At 38.0% G+C, this 15,864-nt stretch overlaps 1 non-coding gene across 1 annotated transcript; it reads left to right on the forward strand.

The window, feature by feature from the left end:
- Nucleotides 1-496: 496 nt before the first annotated feature.
- Nucleotides 497-568, forward strand: TRNAC-GCA (transfer RNA cysteine (anticodon GCA)). Its single transcript has one exon. It is a non-coding gene; the product is annotated as a tRNA-Cys (tRNA).
- Nucleotides 569-15,864: the final 15,296 nt, after the last annotated feature.

Below are 15,864 nucleotides of genomic sequence, written 5' to 3' on the forward strand. Positions count from 1 at the left end.
ATCAGAGAAACTATCAAAGTTCTTATGTCATGCATTCAGACATTTGAAACAAGTCAAGTCAAAGATGAGATTGAGCAGTATCATAGCATTAGCACACTCCTGGTGCTAGGGAAGCCCTCTTCCCTTGAAGAATCCAAGGGTAGAGCAGGGGAAATTTTAAAATTCATGAACATCAGTAAGAAGAATTGCTCTTTTTTTTTTTTTTTTAAGGCAGAGTGAGAAGAAGCACATTTCTTGTATCTTGCTTTAGTGACACAGGCAAATTTCATAGAATAATTTCGAGGATGATTCAGAATACATTTTAAAGCCATTCTTGTTCACTTTGCCATTCTACATAAAATTATTGGCCTGAAGAACTAAGCAAAGTAGGCTGGGAAAAATATAAACTGTGCAACTTGATATTCTTGGTGAAGGTAGTATCAGGGAGACCATGGAGTGAACAGGTGAAAGGGTAGAAAGAATTCAGAATCCTTTTGCATCAAAGATCTGATACTAATCCCTGGTGGCTCAGACGGTAAAGCATCTGCCTGCAATGCAGGAGACCCAGGTTCGATTCCTGGGTCGGGAAGATCCCCTGGAGAAGGAAATGGCAATCCCCTCCAGCACTCTTGCCTGAAAAATCCCATGGAAGGAGGAGCCTGACAGGCCACAGTCCATGAGGTCCCAAAGAGTCAGACACGACTGAGCGATCGCTGAGGAAGCCCACCAAGCCAGATATAAGGAGAATAAAGAGTGGGAAAAATCACTTGGACAAAATTGTGGGTAATAGATAGAACAAAGGAAGAATGAAGGTAGAAATCTCATTATAGAAGCCATAATTCAGATAGATAACATCAGTTAGATAGCTTTGCCAATTCAATAGACATGAGTTAGCAAACTCTGGGAGGTAGTCAAGGACAGGAAAGACTGATGTGCTGTAGTCCATGGGGTTGCAAAGAGTCGGACACATCTTAGCAACTGAACAACAGCAAGAGAGTTTCCATTGATATCATGTGTGGGAGTCACTGAAGAAGCAGTTGGAACTAGATGGCTTCTGTCCTTTGTTGTTATAAATGTCCCTGGAATCAACAGCAATGCAAACACATTATTCACTTAATCAAGACCTGGGTCAGTAATTCTGCCATAACTGAATGATTTAGTTGAGGCCACCACATCTATCTGAGAAGGAGAGCAAGTTAGTATACAAAGCTTGGTTGCCCATCAATAGTCATGGTTAACATGGATCATAAGGAGATCAAAAACACAGATACCAAAGTTACAGCTTATCTTGAAAGAAGCATAGAATCAAATCAGTTATATAAAGGATAAATTGAATGGAAGAAAAGAATATTTTTCTTTTAATGAGAAAGAATAAACAAAGCTATTTTAGAAGATACTTTAGAAGCTCTCCATGATTAGGAGATTCATTTCCTAAAATGAACAGCAGTAGATGGAGCAAAGGCAGGATTTAATGTCTTAATGCAAAAAATTTTAAGTTAAAAACAAAATTTTTAGTTAATGGGATGGAGAGACTCATCAGGAGAAATGAAGAATGTAAGCATTTTGTGCATTTGTTACCAAATTTTTGAATTTCAATAATAAAAAAACATGAAAGGGACAAATTACTTATAAAAGAGCAAAAAATTAGATTGTTTTCAAACTTTTCTGTCATAAAAATAAATGTCAGAAAACTTCAGAAAATCCCACATAGATGTGAGACAATAGTTATGATCAAAGAATCCTACATCCTGTCAAGGTGACAACTTCATGTAAAGGCAACAAAAAAATGTTATCAGATATGTAAGGGCTCAAAAAACATACCACTATCAAACATTTCCCGGAAGAAAATAATTTGAGGACATGTCTTTCCTCAAGGTCATCCACCTAGAGATTCAAAGAAAGATGTTCTAGGTGCTGCCCTACCCACAGAACTGTGAAACTATGGCCTGTAAGAACAGCTGATCTAGTTTGACTCACTTGAGCGTTCATGGAGAATTTCAAATGATAACAGTTCCTAATGACCTTGATTGTTCAATGGACTCTCTGGTTGCATAATACTTTTCATCTAGGTTTGAAGAAGCAGCCAGAATGGACATGACATGAAATAGTAACCAATAAGGTAAACACAGGCAGAAGACACAGTCTGTTTTGCTCATTGCAACATCCCCGGTAGCTAGCACAATGCCTGGTGCAGATCGATACTCATTAAGTATTTTCGGTTGAACGATTTAAAGGCAGTGGGTGAGGGAAACAGCTGTATCTCCCAGCAGCAAGTTCTCTTTAGTAGAATTGAACAAATACATATTGGGTGCCTCTGTTAGGCATTGACTGGAGCTAAAAAGCCAATGACTGAAGATATAAACACAGAGAGGGTTCACACTGCCCCTGGGTTGTGACGTAGTCTTTGGTTGGAAAGTTCGCTGCATTGGTTACCTTTTGAGTGAAATCTGGGATGTGCTTGTCCATGCCAGGTTCTCCAGTAAGGAATGGTGTAAGAGTCACATCATTTTAAAGTGATTAAGTTAAGATATTGGCTAGAATATTTGTGCTTGCCAACCTTTCCTGGATGGGAAACTTTCTCTACTTTCCCAAGTTAGTTTTGGGGCCAAGTGGAAGAGTGTGCTGGTATAATAGTATGATAATGTTCTGTAAATGTTATAGTTAGGCATTTGACACTTAAGTGAATCAACATATCTGATAGCAGCTTCCTTATTCAGTGTGTATATTATATTTAGCTCCTGGCTGGAAAGGCATCTATCTAGAAAGTTCTTCCTTTGGATCTGATCTTATAAGAGTAAGACATGGGAATTCCCTGGTGCCCAGTGGTTAAGACTCCTTGCTTCTAAGATAGGGTGCCGGGAGCCAGTGTGAGGAATCCCGCCCATGACAAGGTCATGAGGAAGGAAGCTGACATACGCAAGGCGTGCTCAGACTTCAGGGACCCCTCTGGAAATTCCTAAGCATGTACCCCAACAAAAATCTGCCGGCTTTTGTGCTCTGCTTTTCCACTCTTCTGACATTTTCTGGAAAAAGTCAATTCAGGGCTTTAGTCTTCTACATTTGAAAGAGTGTTTCAATCCAAAAAACCCCTCTGATGGCTTTCTAGCCTGCCTGCAGGACTCGTACAGCTGCGCATGTGATTGTTTGAGGCCTCCTGACCGCAGGAGGCACAGGAAGCTTAAAACATCCTAGGAATGTAGGGGCTTCCGAAGAGTCAAAATCTTTACAATAGGACTAATTAAAAGTTTCATTTGTTGAGTCAATGCTTGCTGCCAAATTTTCATATCCTTTGTTTTTAGATATAGTTGGTATATAAAAAAACAAGTAGTAGACCTGGTATTAGCAACATTAGATCTTTGAGTTAAGTACCTTCTTTGTTATAACCCACTGTGCCTTTGTTCTATACAGATGTAACTTTAGCGCTTTTAAGGAGATGCAGATTAAAGAAAAACACTTCAGGGGAAACAAAATTAACATTCATTGAGGAAGAGAGCCAAAAAGTGTTAACAAGCCTCTTGGCCAGAAGATAATGTAAATCACCTGAGACCTTTTGTATACAAAATGATGTATAGAAAGAGTCTGGGCTGCGAATGCTACATAGTTTTGTGTTGCCCATTGATCTCCGTGTTTTATCAAAAGTATAAAAGGCCTTCTGAACAATAAAGGACCGGACCAGCTTCTCGGACCAGTTTCTCGGACCAGCTTCTCGGACCAGCTTCTCAAACTAGTCTCTCGGCCTGGTTTCTGGGGAATCTGGCTCCCCCCGTGTCTCTCTCTCTCTCATTTTCTCTCCCTTTCCCTCTCTCTGCTCTTTACTTTAATTTCAGGCTGAATTTCCATCTGGGGCGCAGAGGCTCGCCAGGTCTACTTACTTGCCGTGGTTGTAAAGACCCGCGCGAAACGGAGCTTAAGGCGAGGTACCCTTAGATATTCAAGCGGGCGCTGGTGCCCCAATGTAGATGGTGCAAATTCCTTGTCTGGAATTTTATTGGTCTTCCGCGTAAACCAAGCTATTCAGCCCTCTTCCTCCACTTAATCTTCCTACTACACTATAGTTTCTTAATCTAATCTTATATTAATAAATAAACGAGTTTTTCCACGCCAACGCCGTCCACCCTTCGAATTCCCTGGATCCACCGGGGCTGGACCCCGGCAATAGGGGATGTGGACTTGCTCCCTGGTTGGGGAACTAAAATCCTACATGTGGTACAGCACCATCAAAGAATTAAAAAAAAAAAAAAAAAAAAAAAACATTTAAAAGGAGTAGGACCGTTCACCTTTCTTTTTTTTTTTTTTTTTTTGCTACCTAATCTTTTTTTTTTTTTTGAGTAATTTCTCTCTCTCTCTCTCTTTTTTTTAACTTTACAATATTGTATTGGTTTTGCCATACTTTCTTCTTTTCTCAACAATATAGTCAAATAGGGATGTGAAAACCACTTGGCATATCCGAGATATACATCTTTCTAATCTTTTGAAAAACTGATTATTTGGAAAATGGGGCCTGGTGTTCTTATCTGGTCATGCTTAAGGCTTGAGAGTTGAAGTTTCATTTCCAGAAGGGTCAGCACCAGTGTGCCTTGTGCCCTTAGAGCCATGTATTTCCAACAGTAATTACCAAAGAACCTCTTCTCAAAAAGCAGCTATTTGCTTTCCAAATAAAGTCACTATCAGTTCAGTTCAGTTCAGTTCAGTCGCTCAGTTGTGTCCAACTCTTTGCGACCCCATGAATCGCAGCACGCCAAGACTCCCTGTCCGTCACCAACTCCCAGAGTTTACTCAGACTCATGTTCATCGAGTCAGTGATGCCATCCAGCCATCTCATCCTTGGTCGTCCCCTTTTTCTCCTGCCCCCAATCCCTCCCAGCATTAAAGTCTTTTCCAATGAGTCAACTCTTCACAAGAGGTGGCCAAAGTACTGGAGTTTCAGCTTTAGCATCATTCCTTCCAAAGAAATCCCAGGGCTGATCTCCTTCAGAATGGACTGGTTGGATCTCCTTGCAGTCCAAGGGATTCTCAAGAGTCTTCTCCAACACCACAGTTCAAAAGCATCAATTCTTTGGCGCTCAGCCTTCTTCACAGTCCAACTCTCATAGAATGGTAGAAATGGAAATATTCTTTGTTGTCTTTTGTAAAGAAATTGGAAGCTTGGAAAAATAATGTTATCATAATATAACATGGTTGAGATTAAACAGAGTTCAAGAAGCAGTTTTATCATTACCAAAAAGTAAATGGATGTCAGGTGACTTGGGATGCAGGTGGTATGCAGCAGCAGAAATTATGATGCAACATCACATATAATGCTTAAATTGGCACATTACTATCAAATCCACTAAAAATTAATCTTATAAAAAAGAAATTATGATACAACATCAAAAGATTTTCCAGATATAGTTATAAATCCAAAGTCTAGAAGTAATGGCAGATTGAGAACCAAAGGAAACTGAGAAATATTAGAAAAGGCAGGGGATTCAGTAGTGGAGCTGCTGCTGCTGCTGCTAAGTTGCTTCAGCCTTGTCTGACTCTGTGCGACCCCATAGACGGCCTCCCACCAGGCTCCCTCATCCCTGGGATTCTCCAGGCAAGAACACTAGAGTGGGTTGCCATTTCCTTCTCCAATGCATGAAAGTGAAAAGTGAAAGTGAAATCACTCAGCTGTGTCCGACTCCCAGCAACCCCATGGACTGCAGCCCACCAGGCTCCTCCATCCGTGGGACTTCCCAGGCAAGAGTACTGGAGTGCGGTGCCAGTAGTGGAGCAGAACATGTTAATTCTGCAGAGGCTTCCTTGAAGGTTAGAGAGTTCTGCATTTAATGTGGGAGATTTTACAAGAGAAAATATTGATCTTGAGCCTGAATCTTGATTTTCAACTGGTAATAGTTATCTCAATTGGTAATACAATACAATACAATATAATAATATCCCAAAATTGACATGCTGCTTGTTTTTTGTTCCCCAAAATATAACAGTGTATCAAGTATGGGTAGGAGGGAAGCCAGAGTGTTTTGAATCACTTCTCTGAGTGGTGGTTCTCATGCATCCCTTGTCCTCACCTCTGATTTGGAATCAGTGGTGGTGATTGGTCTGACTGTTGAAAATGTTTCTTGTTTCATTCTCATTAATGTGGAACAGTGTTTCTAAAACTGTAGTTGGCACACACATAGGGTCATTCAGACATATTTTTAAGGTTCTGACAATCTTACAAAATCTTACATTTTGTGTTTCTGCATTTTTGAGAGTGTAAAAGTTAATACAAATATATTCTATGAAGTGGCATTGTGAATATCAATAAATATATTCACAATGGCACTTCATAGAACATAACCATATAATTTCTGTGCCTGAGTTTGTATTTGTATTTAATATTCATATTAAAGGAAGGTCAAGTGATTTCATAGGATGTTGTTAACAACTGAGGTTTTACAGTAATTCAAATAGGGAAAATAAATTGTTTCATTAAGTTCTCATAGGACGTGTGAATACATAGGCTGCCATTAGCTGGATCGCATTTCTAGCAGGCTAGACTGGCCTTTTTCACCTGGCAGTCTCATCTACACTTACCTAACTCAGAAATTTGAAAAAGAGTAGATACATGTGTTTGTATAACTGAATCACTTTGCTGTGTACCTGAAACTAAGACAACATTGTTAATCAACAATACTCCGATATAAAACAAAAAAAAAATTTACTAACAAAAAAAATGCTTCATACAGAGGCCAGATTTAGACACTGTTGGACAGCACCAGCTCTGAAACCAGCCAGCAGCCAGCTGTTAAGTGAGCTACCACGGGTGTCAAGCCCAGTGGAGCCTTCAGGTAACCATAGCATCAGCTGATATTTGACTATGACTGCACATAACCCCAGGTAAGAACCGCCTGATGAGCCCAGACTGCCAGTGAAATCATGAATTATTTTAAGTCACTAAACTTGGACTGGTTTGTTATTCAACAAAATATAAAACAAATGCACCATTGTAAAATTGCTAAAAACTAAAGACAAAAGATTTCCAAGAAGCCAATAAAGGGAAAAAAAGAAGTATCACTTTAAAAGTAGTAACAATGAAGCAGATAAATGACTTCTAAATAAAAAAGAGACTAGAAGACTGTGCTGCTGCTGCTAAGACACATCAGTCGTGTCCAACTCTGTGGGACCCCATAGATAGCAGCCCACCAGGCTCCCATTCCTGGGATTCTCCAGGCAAAAATACGGAGTGGGTTACCATTTCCTTCTCCAGTGCATAAAAATGAAGACTGTGAGGTATCTTTAAAAACGTGTAAGAAGATAATTGCCAATCTAAAATCCTGTAATCAGTGAAAATATTCTTCATATATAAAGGTGAAATAATGGAATATTTCCCAAATCTATGCAGTGTAAGAGGGCAATAAAAAACAAGGGTGAGTGGGGAAAAGTAAATGATATTAAGATTTTTAAGCACTACCTGAAAACAATAACACAGAAGACAAAAAAATAATAAATGAATTTAATGTGTTGTAAGTTACAGGTATAGTCCAGGAAGTGGTAAAGCTGATAAGTTAATACTGATTCTAAACAAGACAAAAGATACCATTGTAATCTCTAGAACAATCACTACAATAAAAATGCAAAACTAACAACCTAATTGAGAGAAATAAGTGAAATAAAAACAAATAGCAAGAAACAAGATGAAGAATCAAGGTTCAGAATGTGGGAAAATAGTACTAACATGGTATTTGAAAACCTAGATATATCAGTAATTTAATAAACTTCAAATGGACTAAAAATTCCATCCAAAATCATATTGTCAAACTGCAGTAATAAAAATAAAATTTACCTAATTACAAGACACATATATTAAAGTAATAGAAAAGTTGAAAGTAAAAGTGTGGGGGAAAATCATATTCTGCTTCATTAGTATTCAGGAAAATCAAATAAAACCAAAGTGAGTTATCATTTCACAACTTCATATTGGCCACAAAGAAAAAAGAATATTTGGAGCTGCTGAGAATATACAGTAACTACACCTTTTGTACTTTGTGTCTATAACAAAGTTTTTTATCAGAGAGCTGAAGTTGCAGGGCAACAAGCCTATCCAAAATATAAAGAAAGACAGGTACAAGAGACAGGGAGTAAGCACTCATTTATCTGAAGCAGACATTCAATAATAAACAAGCTGGTGAAATAATTCAGATAGAATTTTCAAATGGCTAATGGCCAGTCATGTGGCAGTGTGAGGGTGTAGAATTCCTGAGTCACATACACCATAGAAGCTTGCATCCACTGTCAGACTCATAAGAAAAATTGGAGGTAGTATGAGAATTCTATCTTCTGGTTCAGTCCTTGAAGAGAGGAACAAGAGTTTTTGAAGATGTAGCATGAATTGTTTTCTGTGATGTCCTCTATAATAAAACATGTCTTGATGGTTCAGCTGGTAAAGGATCTGCCAGCAATGCAGGACACCTGGGTTTGATCCCTGGGTTGAGAAAATCCCCTGGAGAAGGGAAAGGCTACCCACTGTAGTATTCTAGCCTGGAGAATTCCATGGACTGTATAGTCCATGGGGTCTCAAAGGGTAGGACACAACTGAGCAACTTTTACTAAGCTTCTTAGGACAAGGCAGCAAATCTTATTTACTTCAAAGTACAGGTGAAGATACCTTGCAGCTGGGAGAAGAAAGAATAAAATCCAGTACTCTTACAAGAAAGGTAAAAATATATTCTGGAAGCAAACCATTAAATATCACCTTCTGGGCAGGGGCAGGACCTCTGGGAAGGACCTATCTTCAAAACAAACGAATCCAATGCTCCCCTAAGACTTATGCTGAGTTATAACTACAGAGAACACCCTTCTCTTACTTGCTTTCCCTAACTAGGCTAGCAAGCATTGACAGTAACAGAAATATACTGCTGGGAGAGATGAAGAACATAGAAGGAGATCTTCTCTGGGATATAAGCACAATAGGGAATCTAAAGTTAAAAGTGCAGCAAGCTTGAGATAAAATCTTTTGCAGACCTGCCCCTATCCTAAAGACAAGATAATATGAGAAAAATTTGAAGACTGTGGTGTTCTAATGGTAACTATAGCAACAACAAGAAAAGTGAATCCAATCCAACATATAACTACACGGGCTCCAACTCCCTCACTAAGGTCTAGAAAAAGGCAAAGCAAGTCTATTTCCAGTTATAAATAATTATTACTCAGATTCTACTGTCCTGCAAGATATTTCTGAATTTCAATAAAAAATTATAAGACACACATACAAAAAAATATCAGGAAAAAATATCACATTCAGTTCAGTTCAGTCGCTCAGTCGTGTCCGACTCTTTGCGACCCCATGAATCGCAGCACACCAAGCCTCCCTCTGTATTACCAACTGCCGGAGTTCACTCAGATTCACGTCCATCGAGTCAGTGATGCCATCCAGCCATCTCATCCTCTGTCGTCCCCTTCTTCTCCTGTCCCCAATCCCTCCCAGCATCAAAGTCTTTTCCAATGAGTCAACTCTTCGCATGAGGTGGCCAAAGTACTGGAGTTTCAGCTTCAGCATCATTCCTGCCAAAGAAATCCCAGGGCTGATCTCTTTCGGAATGGATTGGTTGGATCTCCTTGCAGTTCAAGGGACTCTCAAGAATCTTCTCCAACACCACAGTTCAAAAGCATCAATTCTCCGGCGCTCAGCCTTATTCACAGTCCAACTCTCACAACCGTACATGACCACTGGAAAAACCATAGCCTTGACTAGACGGACCTTAGTCGGCAAAGTAATGTCTCTGCTTTTTAATATGCTATGTAGGTTGATCATAGCTTTCCTTCCAAGGAGTAAGCGTCTTTTAATTTCATGGCTGCAGTCACCATCTGCAGTGATTTTGGAGACCCAAAAAATAAAGTCTGACACTGTTTCCACTGTTTATCAAAGCACAAATCAGGAGATTTTCCTGGTGGTCCAGTGGTTGAGTGTCCACCTTCCAGTGCAGGGACATGGGTTCAATCCCTAGTTGGGGAGCTAGGATCTCACTCACTGCAGGACTCACTAAGTCCAGGACCACAACTGAACTTATTTACAAAACTGCAACCACTGAGCCCACGGAGAGTAACTAGAGGAGACCCACAATGCAGAGAGAAGCCTGTGCACCACCAAGGGAAGCCCAGGTGTCTGCCACTAGAGAAAGCTTGTGAGCTCAATGAAGAGCCTAAGCAGCCAAAATAAAAATGAAAAAATGAAAAAATTTAATAGGCTATGTATTATTTAAAAAATACAAATTAATAAATAGGACCAGATTCAGATATTGTATTCAATACAGATTATCAGATAGGGGATAACTGTTTAATATGTTAAAGTCCCTAATGAAGAAAAGAGGACAAGAATGATCTGATGAGGAACTTAAGTAGAGCGATAAAAACTATTTAAAAAAAAAATTTAAATTAAGATGCTAACAATGCTAAAAATATGATAACTGAGATGAATACTGCCTTTGAAAAGCAAATCAGAACACTCAACCAAGCAAGGAAAGAATCAACGAACTTAAAAACTTACTAGCAGAAATTACCAAACTAAGACACTAATTAAAAAGAGTAAAAAATATAGAAAAGGACATTTAACAACTATGGAACAAACGAAATAATTTCTTATACTTGTAATTAGAATGTCAAAAGAAGAAGAGAAATAGGAAAGGAAAGGTGAAACATTTGAAAAGATAATGCCCAAGAATCTTGAAAAACTAAAGAAAGACACAAACCCACAGATCAAAGAAGCTCAGAGAATAACAAACAAGCTTACATACACACACAGACACAGGTTCATACACCACAGCCTCACACATATAGACACAATAGTCACTGCTGAAAAACAAAATAAATTTTAAAATCTCGAAGGTGTCCAGAGAAAAACAGACAAGTTACATACAGAGTGACAAAGATAATTATGGTGTATTTACATCAGAAATTATGTATGCTAGATCCAAATCAGAAAGATATAAAATTGCCTGTCTGCATATTACATGATCTTATATATAGAAAACTCTACAAACCCTGCCAAAAACTGTTAAAACTAATAAAGAGATTCAGTAATGTAGCAGGACACAAAATCAACCTACAAAAATCAATTCTATTTCTATACATTTCCAATAAACTATTAGGAAAAACATTTTTAAAAAGCCAATTACAATAGCAGCAAAAATATAAAAATATTTAGGAAAAATTTTAACCAAGCAAGTAAAAGATATATATCCTGAGATGAGGGTGACAGAGATGGTGGCACCTCGCGAGACGTTTATAAGAACATGATCGACTCAAAGGACATGAGTTTGAGCAAACTCCAGGAGTTAGTGAAGGACAGGGAAACCTGGCATGCTGCAGTCCATGGGTGGCAAAGAATCGGACACAACTGAGTGACTGGACAATCAATCAATCCATAAAATACTGATGAAAGAAAACAAAGACACAAATAAATTGAATGACATCCTATGTTTATGGATTGGAAGAATATTACCTATTGCTTGTTCTACCTACTTAAAGCAATGTGGAGATTCAAGGCAATCCCTATCAAAATTCCAATCGCATTTTTCATAAAAACAGAAAAAAACAAACTTAAAATTTGTTTGGAACCACAGAAGACCACAAACAGGTAACGCACTTTTGAGCAAGAACAGAGCTGGAGGCATCACACTTACTAACTTCAAAGTATATTACAAAGCACACTATTCAAAACATTGTGGTACTGGAAAACAAAACCAAAAAACATATGTACCAATGGAATAGAATAGTGTACGTTCCTAGTCGCTTCAGTCGTGTCTGACTCTCTGTGACCCTGTGGACTATAGCCTTCCAGGCTCCTCTGTCCATGGGATTTCTCAGGCAAGAATACTGGAATGGGTTTCCATGCCCTCCTCCAGGGGATCTTCCTGACCCAGGGATAGAACCTGTGTCTCCTATGCCTCCTGCATTGGCAGGCAAGTTCTTACTACAAGTGCCACCTGGGAAGCCCAGAATAGAATAGACAGCACCCAAATAAACCCATGAATATATGGTTATCCAATTTTCTACAAAATAACCAAGAATATGCACTGTAAAAGAATAATCTCTTCAATAAACAGTGTTGGGAAAACAGGATAATAAAAGCAAAATAATTATATTGAGATCTTATCTTATATCATACACAAAAATAAAGTCAACATGGACTAAAGGCTTAGTCCATGCAAGACCTAATATTCTAAAATTCCTAGAGAAAAACATAAGGGACAATCTCTTTCACATAGGAGTGGCAATGACTTCACATTAAATGTCCAAGCAACAAAAGCAAAAATAAGATTATACCAAACTAAAAAATTTCTGTACAGCAAAGAAAATAATTAACAGAATGAAAAGCCAACCTACAGAATGAGGAAAATATTTGTAAACCATATATTTGAATGAAAATGGGATTTATCTTAAAAATTTGTAAGGAACTACCACAACTTAGCAAATAATAATGATAATATCCTGACTTAAAAATGGGTACAGAGCTGAACAGATACTTTTCTAAAGAAGGTATACAAATGGATAACAGGTACATGATAAGATGCTTAACATAACTGATCAATCAGTTCCGTTCAGTTCAGTCGCTCAGTCATGTCCGACTCTTTGCGACCCCATGAATTGTAGCACACCAGGCCTCCCTGTCCATGCCATCTTCCGGAGTTCACTCAGACTCACGTCCATTGAGTCGGTGATGCCATCCAGCCATCTCATCCTCTGTCGTCTCCTTCTCCTCCTGCCCCCAATCCCTCCCAGCATCAGACTTTCAATAGGGAAATGCAAATAAAAACCATGAGATAAATCATCTCACACCTGTTGTCATTTAGTTGTTAAGTCCTGTCTGACTCTTTTGTGACCCTATGGACTTTAGCCTGCCAGGCTCTCTTCTGTCCATGGAATTTCCTAGGCAAGAATACTGGAAGGAGTTGCCATTTCCTTCTCCAGGGGATCTTCCTGATCCAAAGATCGAACCTGTGTCTCCTGCATTGGCAGGCAGATTGTTAACCACTGAGCCAACAGGAAAGCCCTTCAAACATGTTAGGGTGAGTATCAGCAAAAAGTCAAAGAATAACAATGTTGGTGAGGATAATAAGAAAAGGAAATACTTGTGCATTATTGGTAAGAATGTAAATTGCTAAAGCCATTAATAGAGAACAATATGGAGGTACCTCAAAAAATTAAAAATAGAGCCACCATAATATCCAGCAACTTCACTTCTCAGTATAAATCCAAAGAAAATAAAAATCACTATATTGAAGCATCACCTGCACTTACATGTTAATTGCAGCATTATTCACAGCAGTCAACATATGAAAACAACCTAAATGTTCACTGACAGATGAAAGGATGAAGAGAATTGTATATATATACAAACACAGAGCGACACAATGGAATGTTATTCAATGCTAAAGAAGGAAACTCATATAACAACATGGATAAAGCTTGAAAGATAAGTGATAAAGACAAATACAGAAAGAGAAATAAATCTTTATCTTACTTAAATGTGGAATCTAAAATATATGCAGAACTCATAGCAATAGACAGTAGGAGATGGATACCAGAAAATATGGATTAGAAGAAACAGGGACATATTGATCAAAGCATACAGACTTTTCACTGAAAGATGAATAGATTCTGCAGACGTAATGGGCAGCCTGGTGACTATAGTTAAAAATAATGCATTGTTTTCATTAAATTTGCTAACCAAGTAAATCTCAAGTGTTCTCAACCCCCTCACACAAACATACACACAAGTATATGTGGAAGGTGATGGGTGTGTTAATTAATTAGTAATCATTTTACAATGTATACATATGTCAAAATACTCCATTTGTCAAAAGTAAATATATATATATATATATATATATATATATATATATGCCATAAAACAATGGAGTGATATCATTAAAGTGATGAAAGGAAAAACTCAGAATTGTCAACTAAGAATTCCAAAGTAAAAATAGGCCCTGGTGATTCAGATGATAAACAATTTGCCTGCTATGCAGGAGACCCAGGTTTTAGCCCTGGGTTGGGAAGATCTCCTGGATAGGGAATTGGCAACCCACTCCAGTATTCTTGCCTGGAGAATTCCATGGATAGAGGCACCTGGCAAACTACAGTCCATGGGGTCGCAAGGTGTTGGACACGTCTGAACCGCTAACACACACACAGTGAAGAAGAAGCAGAGACTTTTTTGTTAAAATAGGGACTGAGGAAATTTATTTTATGTGTAATTGATTTGCACTACCAAAAAACATTCAAACAATCATTGAGCAGAAGCAATATAATTTTAAACAAAAACTTGGATCTACAGAAAGAAATGACATATCAAAAGTCAAGTTAATATTATTTTCTTAATTTCAAACTCTAAACAACCTTGTCCAATTGTATTTTCCTATAATGGTGTAACTATTTCTGTGCTGTCAATAAGAGTAGCCAGACTGTTGAACACTTGAGATGTGGCAAGTGTTACTGAGGAACTAAATTTAAAATTTCACTGAATTTCAATTAATTTAAGTGTAGTCACATGCAGCTAGGGACTGCTTTATTAAATTTTGCAGCTCTAATATTTAATATTGTCTAAACCAGACAATGCAGTAAAGGTATAGTGTGTATAAGGTAAATTTCATCATACTTTAGTTATACTTTAAAATGTGAAAAACCCTATCATAGCCAAAGCAGCAAGATTTATAATAGAAGGATCATTATATTTAAATTTTAATATGTATTAATGAAATGCCTTTTTAATGCCTTCGGAATCTAGGATATAGTTCATTTCCAAAAGAAATTATTATGAATCCAGAACAAGGAGTATGGTTTAAAATACTATTTTACATTTTCAGTTAAGTCATCCATCAATCCTTTTAGGTTGGTATTCTAAGTATTATTTCCTTTGCTGCTCTTTCCCCCCATTCTCCATACCCCTACTCAGTGCTTTTACTTTCTCTGGTCTCTCTTCCTTGCTCCTGCTCCAGAATGCAGGCCCTTTCCAGCAGAGGGTCTAAGATTCTTCTGTCTCTCCGTGAAAGAAAATCCCACACAGGCACGTCAACCTCAAGGGGCCTCCTTTATTTATCAGCAACGATGAAAATGTCTGAATATGACATTGAACAAAAGTGGACTCCACATCTAAGAGAAATAAAGACTCCTAGGAATTCTCCTGTGAATTAATGTCTTTTCTTTGGTTTGTCTCAGAGTTTCCCATAAACTTTTTCACTCTCAAATCTTTTTTTCCAGCCATTTTTTTTTTCTTAAGACTCTGTGGCACACACTATATAGAAAATGCCTGTCTACAGAGTGTTCTTTTTTGTAAGTTGTGAGTGTAAAGATGGAAGCCTCCTACCGGGAGAAGGGCAAGACCAGAAACTTGTCTCCTAGATAGAAATAACATATTTTTTTCCCATTTGTTCTAGGTACAAATCCAGGGGAAAAAGGTAAGGTGTAGAAAAGAAGGTGAGAGAAGTTAGTCTCATTTTTCCTCTTAGGGGGCACCTATTCAATATTCTTTTCGAACTTTCACTTTGTATGAGCATTATATAAAGCAGATATGGTCCCTCCCTTTATGGAGGTTATAGTCTCTTAGGAAGCATCAAAGGAGAGGGACAAATCAAAATTCCAAATGAATATGTACCACAAAGTATTGTCAATGCTGTAAAAATTGTTCCTTTGTGTGAATATTACAGATGTCTTTCAAATACTCAGATTTTGACCATACCTCAATTCTAAAATTTTTAATGTATTTTTACTTCATGTGGGTTTCTTTAATTATATTCAGCAAAATGTCCCTCTTATTCTACTCTACCCATTGTGAAGCACCTTAGATGAGATTGAATGTTAACACTTACTGCTCCTTTACTGTGCTAGGTAATATCAGCATCAGTGAATATACTGAGGTGCAAA

This window comes from Capricornis sumatraensis, chromosome 1 (genome assembly GCF_032405125.1).
Source record: "Capricornis sumatraensis isolate serow.1 chromosome 1, serow.2, whole genome shotgun sequence".
NCBI classification, from domain to species: Eukaryota; Metazoa; Chordata; class Mammalia; order Artiodactyla; family Bovidae; genus Capricornis; species Capricornis sumatraensis.